This window comes from Apodemus sylvaticus, chromosome 5 (genome assembly GCF_947179515.1).
Source record: "Apodemus sylvaticus chromosome 5, mApoSyl1.1, whole genome shotgun sequence".
Taxonomy (NCBI): Eukaryota; Metazoa; Chordata; class Mammalia; order Rodentia; family Muridae; genus Apodemus; species Apodemus sylvaticus.
The window spans coordinates 150,805,605-150,811,604 of record NC_067476.1 but is presented as its reverse complement, the minus strand read 5'-3'; the positions used below and the strand labels follow the sequence as shown (position 1 = coordinate 150,811,604).

Here is a 6,000-nt window from a genome sequence, read left to right as displayed (position 1 = left end):
CGCGGTCGGGGCGGGGGCCGGGCTCCCCGGCTGGCTGCGGGGTCCGGCCCGGCGGCCGCCTGCGGCTCGGCGCGGCGCGGCGCTCCTGGCCGGCGGGCGCTGCATTCTCCGAGTCTCCACCAGAGGCTGCGGGAGGAAGGAAGGGATCCGTCCCTTGCACACTTCCCCCCTAGTCAGACACGCACACTCCCTCGCTCTCTCGCTCCTCCACACACGCGCGCACTCGCCGCCGCGGCTCCCCCACTCGCTCCCGCTCTCCCTCGGCTCCTCCGAGCGGACGCCAGAGCCGGACCTGGCCGGGATCCTGCCGCTTGCTGGCGTCCCAAGGCGCGGACTAGGTTGCAGCCCGGCCGCTCCCCGAGGTAAGAGCGCGCGGAGCCCGCGGGAGGACAACCGATCGCCGCTGGGGGAGGCTGCCGGCCGGGAGGGCGCACGGGCCGGGGAGAGGCGGGCGCGGCGCGGCGCGGGCTCCGGGGCAACAGCCGAAGCGCGCCCATCCCGCTTCCCCTCCCCGGCGGGGCGACAGGGACTTTCCCACGTCCAAACTTTCCCCGGCGCGGAGCCCAGCCCGGCCACCTCCCGGCCCGGGAGTCGCGGTCCCTGTGTTCTGAGCTCCGGGATGCCCCCACCACCCGGCCGGGGAGGAAAGGGGTGTCTGCGCCAGGGTTGTAGGGCCGGAGCGCGGGGAGGGGGTACAGGGATGGAGAATCCATCCTCGATACGGGCCGGGACCCTGGCATTCCCACCGCCCACCCCGCGCCGCCCCGGCTCGGCTCGCGGCCCCTCCCGGAGGCCCGGCGATCGGCGCGGCGGGAGCGTGTGCGCCGCGCGGGTGCGTGTGCGGGTCGGGCCGCGGCGACACGCGCGGCTGCGGCCACCCCTGGGTGGGGTGAGCCGGACAGGCTATGAAGACCCTTGCGCCCCTGCCGACGTGATCCCCACTCCCTTCAGCCGTCGGATGGCCGATGGAGATCGAGGGATAGCGTTGCCCTCTTCATCCGCACACGACTCCGGGGACTCTGTCCCCACCACGGAGAAGGACCGGGCTTCACAGGCTCACGTCCAAAGCAAGCGCCACTCGGGACTGACCCTCGGGGCCCCGGGTGCGGAATCGGGAGGCGTGGACCTTGAGACTGTGCGGGGCGAGCAGGCTGCGGGACCCTCAGTGGACACTATTCCTACCCACGTCTCCCTCGCCTGGAGACCTGATCTCGTCACTCCCGCTGTGGCCTGGTCGGCTCCTTCCCCAGCTCGGGTGCTGCGGGAGACGACCCTGTAGGGTGCAGCGGATAAAGCGCAGAGAGAGGCTGGAGTCCCCCGAGGTCTCCCCAAGCCGCAGGGGCACCCCCTGCTGGCGGGCACAGCAGCGACGGCTGAAGCCTGCTGGTTGAAGGCTTCCCGTGCTCGGGATGCTAGGAACCGTTCCCCCTGCTTTCTCCCCCACCCTTCCTTGTCGCTGGAGATGATTGTCGAGGGTGTGCGGTCCAGTTCCTTTTCCCCAGGGTCTGATTCTAGCGCTCTCCGGGTCCCAGAACGGGCAGGAGTGGCCAACTTGGCCGGAGGCTTGTTAGCTAGCATTAGCTACTGCCTCTGTTTCTTCTCCTACCATCCTGGAAACCCATCTATTATGTCCTCTGTCCCTAAGAGTACCCTCCTACTCTAGCCCACCAGTGTCCACTCTGACTCTTTGTGGGATGTGGGGGCTTGGCCCGTCTCATCCTCAGTGTTGCCACCTTCTTTCACCCTTCTTGCCTCAGTTTCTCTCTGTCAGGTCAGGAGGCATCGTCTTCCCCAAGCCAGCCTCTACTTCTCTCTGTGGCAGCAGGATTCCCTGCTTTTTTCCAGTGTTCCCTTAATCCTGCTTGGGATGATGAGGGGGTGTCTTTGTGATCTTCCTTTACTACAAGAGCGCCAGTGTCCCCCAGTAGGTGCTTTACCAAGCTAGCTAGGTCTCTCAGCCTAGGTCATCTGCCTCTGGGGAACCCTGTCTGATTCTATCTACCTGGCCTATCCTCCTTCCAGTCCTGAAGTATTGGAGAGCAGGTTCTGGGGTCACAAGGCAAACACTAGCAAAAGGCAGAATGGGAACCCTGATAGCCAGGCCTCACCAATTTTGTGTCGACTGAGTCTGAGGGAAAATGGATTCTGTTTCTTGTCCTCGGACTGTAGGCAAAGCAGGAAGACGCTTGCTTCCATGCAGCATGAGGTGTTTAAGGTAGATCCCGGAGCTCCCAGGGGAAGAAAACCGTTAAGTGACAAACTGTTGTGACCCCCTGGTACATGTGTATAAAGTGTGTGCATGTACATGTGTATGTGTGTAAGGCAGCTATGGTCTTGCTCGCTTTTGCACAGAGGCTGGGCCTCGGGCTCTTTTCCTCTCTGGGGTTCTCTGTGCCGTTATCCTGTGGGGTTCTGAGAATCCTTGGGAGGGGCTTGGCTGGAGCTGGAACAGGGACCTTCAACACAGCAAACTTTGGAACAGTTTATTTACCACACCAATAAAGGAGTTGGCCAATTAAATTTCCCCTTTTATCTGAGTTTTCTCCTGTTTTCTTCCATCAGGAAAATCCATTGGAAATACAGCCCTGAGTGTGTGTGGGGTAGGGGGGGAGGATGGCTCCTGATTATGTAACTTCACCCATGCTGGGTGGCCTGGAGGAGTGTGGGGCGCTAGGCTGAGACCCACGTTAGGGCTGTATCAACCCTCACTCGTGAGCTAGGACAGGCTGCATCAGGCTGGGAGAAGACCAGCACCTCAGTCCAGGCTCAGGAACTGAAGCCTTATTTCCCCAATGTCCCCCACATACAAAGGGGGTCCTCTCCATCATCAGCCTTAGCTTCCCAGAGCACCCGAGGATAATGGGATGCTTGATGGAATGCCTCTTCCTCTTAGCAGCTTGAGTTTTGTTTCTGAGATCTCAAAAAAAAAAAAAAAAAAAAAAGCCCAGGGTCATGTTCCCAGCCCACCCCACTCCTGCCTTACTGGGGACAGGCTCTGATCTCAACATTCTCATCCGGACAATGGGCACTACCAGACTTCATCTCACGAGGAAAGGGTAAAGGCTAACAGGAAAGTTACCTTGCACAATGGCCTGAGTCTATCTACGTCTGTGGGAGGATACTAGATCCTGGGAGAGAGAGGTAAAGAACAGGGAGGCTGGAGCATGGCTGTCTTGCCCTTGGGCCGGCTGTTGACTGACTTGAGGGCATTCTGCACAGGAGAATAGGATCTAAAATCTGTCTTGGTTCCACTCAACAAGTCGGGCTCCCTAAAGGCAAGTGCGTGTACCTGGAGGAGAGCGCAGGTTTCTCTAATCTGCACAAAGGTGACGCTCTTGGGTCCTAGGCCCATGTTACTGCTTGCCCTCAGAGACTCCTGCTTTAGTAATGCTAAGGATAAACACCGTACCCACTCCTAAGCCGGATTCTCTTATGGGGGACTAAGCCTTTCTACATCTGAGTATTGTCTGGTTCCGAGTATGGAAAGTTTCAGAGTCCGGAGATGCTTCTTCCCTCCCACGTTTCCTCCAGGCCTCATCTTACCTGCAGTCACATTGTGGGGACTTCTTATTTCCTCCCTAGACCCCCCCCCCCAGACTTGGGCTATCTGCAGCTCTGTCGCTGCAAGCTGGGTTTATGACTTGTGTGGCCTGAGTGGCTTTGGACAAGTTATTTCACCTCTCTGAACTTCTGAACCTCAGTTGTTAGAAAAGAAAGAAACATGCATAAGCCAGTTCCCTAAGCACAGTGCTGGGCACTTAGGATGCCAGTAAACAAAACATTGATTATGGGTAATACTGCTCTGTCAATAATCCTGAACGCAGTGGCTTTGGCACGATTGCTTGACTACTTGGGGACTAGAATCAGGTTCCTTCTGACCTCAGGCTCCTCCTAAGCTTCCAGGGTTGTGGAAACTGGCTGGTGAAACAGCTAGGGGCAAAAGGAAGGTTCTAGATTTTCACAGATTCGTTTTGTCCTAGTTTCTGCCTTCTCTCCCCCACACCCATCCCGTGATTCCCACTCTGACTCAGGCACCCTGGCTTTGAAAAGTCTAACCGGTGGTGGCAAGCTCCTTGCCAGCCCGCAGGCCTCTGGTCTCCCTCCCACCACAGTCCTTGCTGCAGTCACAGGCACTGTTCTCCCCGCATCCCCGCACAGGTGGGATCACGTCACTTGCTTGATTAAAACTCCTCCATGGCTCCCCATCGCCTACTGAATTAAGTCCAGACTCTGCACAGTGGCATTCAAGGTCCTTGTAATCCCCCACTACACCTCCAACCCAGCAGTCCTGCACAAGGCCTGTAGGGCGCTTCCTCTGAACACCCCGTCTGAAGATCTTCTGAAGTCTCATGACCCAGCCTACGCGACAATCTCTTCCCTGCGTCACACGTGCGCTTGTCCGTGTGGTTATCCATCCGTTCCTCATCTAGTTGGAGAAAATACACGTGAACATGTGTTTGCTAAGCATGTGTATGTGCGGAGCGTTGTTGTGTTGGGGGTGAGAGACACAGCTGTTAATCCCAGACAGCAGGAGGCCAGTGGTCCAGCGTGGCCCGCCTATAATTAAGCCGTTCTCATCACAGTGGTGCGAGCGAGCAGCGATGGGTGTGCGGCAGAAACTTTCAGAAAGAGCGAGGTCTAAGCAGGGCCTGCAGGATTGAATAATGGTCCCTTAATGGACAAGAGGGAGGCAGACTGGAGAGGAAGCAGGCTCCAGGCTCAGGGGTTTGGAGGTCCCATGGGGTTGGGGGGTGAACAAGGGCTGGGAAACCGCAAGCCCAGCTGCTGAAGTGATTGCATGGAATGGGGGCTTGCAGGGATGTCCCGCACAGGCTGCAGAAGCAGGGCCTGTGTGGCTGGAGAGCCTCAGGAAGCAGGGATGGCGCCTTTGAGCCGTGGGGACCCTGAGGGCTTTCAACAAGGGAAGCACCTGGCGACATTTGCCTGGGGAAGCTTCAGCCCAGCTGCAGGGACAGTGGCTGGGGTGGGAAGCCAGGCCCAGGGCTGCCATTGCTAGGCCTGCCCTGACAGCCGCCTGTGGGGCCTGAGAGGGCTGGATGACTGCAGTGGACACGGGTGTGCCCATGTCTGGTTCATGAGACTCTTGGGTCTTGGAGACAGTAAATATGGGGCAAGGGTTACAGAAGCAGAGGCTCACAGGGCCTGCAAATGGGCACATCCAGGGGACAGTGCCAAGGAGTCATGTTTCCTTGTGGGAGCTGGATGCATGTCTGTGAGATCCCTGAAGGGGTTCACTCCACTTCTAGTCTAAAGCATGAAGAGGTCTCATGGGGGCTCTTAATTCTCAGGGTCAGATGCTGCCCAGCGAGCCCTGCGCGACCACCTGGTGGCCACCACTGTGCCTCAAACCCTAGGAGGAGCGCTGAGTTTTCCCTCCTTCTTGTTCTCAGCATGTCGTCAGTGTTTCTCAGCCAGCGCCACTTTTGGTCCCCGAAGGACATTGGGTGATGTCTAGAAATGTCTCCGGGTCAAAGGCCATTTCTGGCACCCGGTGGTGGGTGAAGGCTGGCACTGATGACAGGGCTAAACTACCTACCACCTGCAGGATGTCCCCATCCCCCAGCCACTCCACCACGGAGAAGCCTGCAGTACAGAGAGCAACGTGGAGGGCCCACGGAGGGGAGACTCCATGGAGGCCGGTGTGGACATTTCCTTCTGTCTCCCGGGTGTGGAGCCTGGCACGTGGCACACTGCCAGCCTGCCTCTGCTGCATCAAGCGTGGGCTTGGGGAGGGGCTTAGAGCCACTCAGTGTGGGAGCCAGCACACCTATGGCTCCTGCATGGGGAGATGGCCGCAGCTCCGAGGCCAAGGGCTGCTGCCCGGTGTGAAGTCTGTCAGCCCCTTCTGGTCTTGGTCACGTTTATCATTTGCTTTTCAGTAGAACATGTAGGTTCTGTTGTGGCTTTGATTCTTTTTAATTTTATTATTATTGTTGTTGTTGTTGTTGTCATATGTGTGTGTTGTGTGTGCGTATGAGA

The 6,000-nt window shown here is 58.2% G+C and overlaps 1 protein-coding gene across 1 annotated transcript in view; it reads left to right on the top strand.

Moving 5' to 3' along the window:
- Cdh22 (cadherin 22) overlaps positions 1-6,000 on the top strand; it is a 124,896-nt gene continuing 118,896 nt past the window's right edge. Inside the window, exon 1 of the mRNA XM_052184278.1 lies at positions 1-362. The gene's annotated coding sequence lies outside the window, so the exon portion shown is untranslated. The remainder of the gene's footprint in view (positions 363-6,000) is intronic.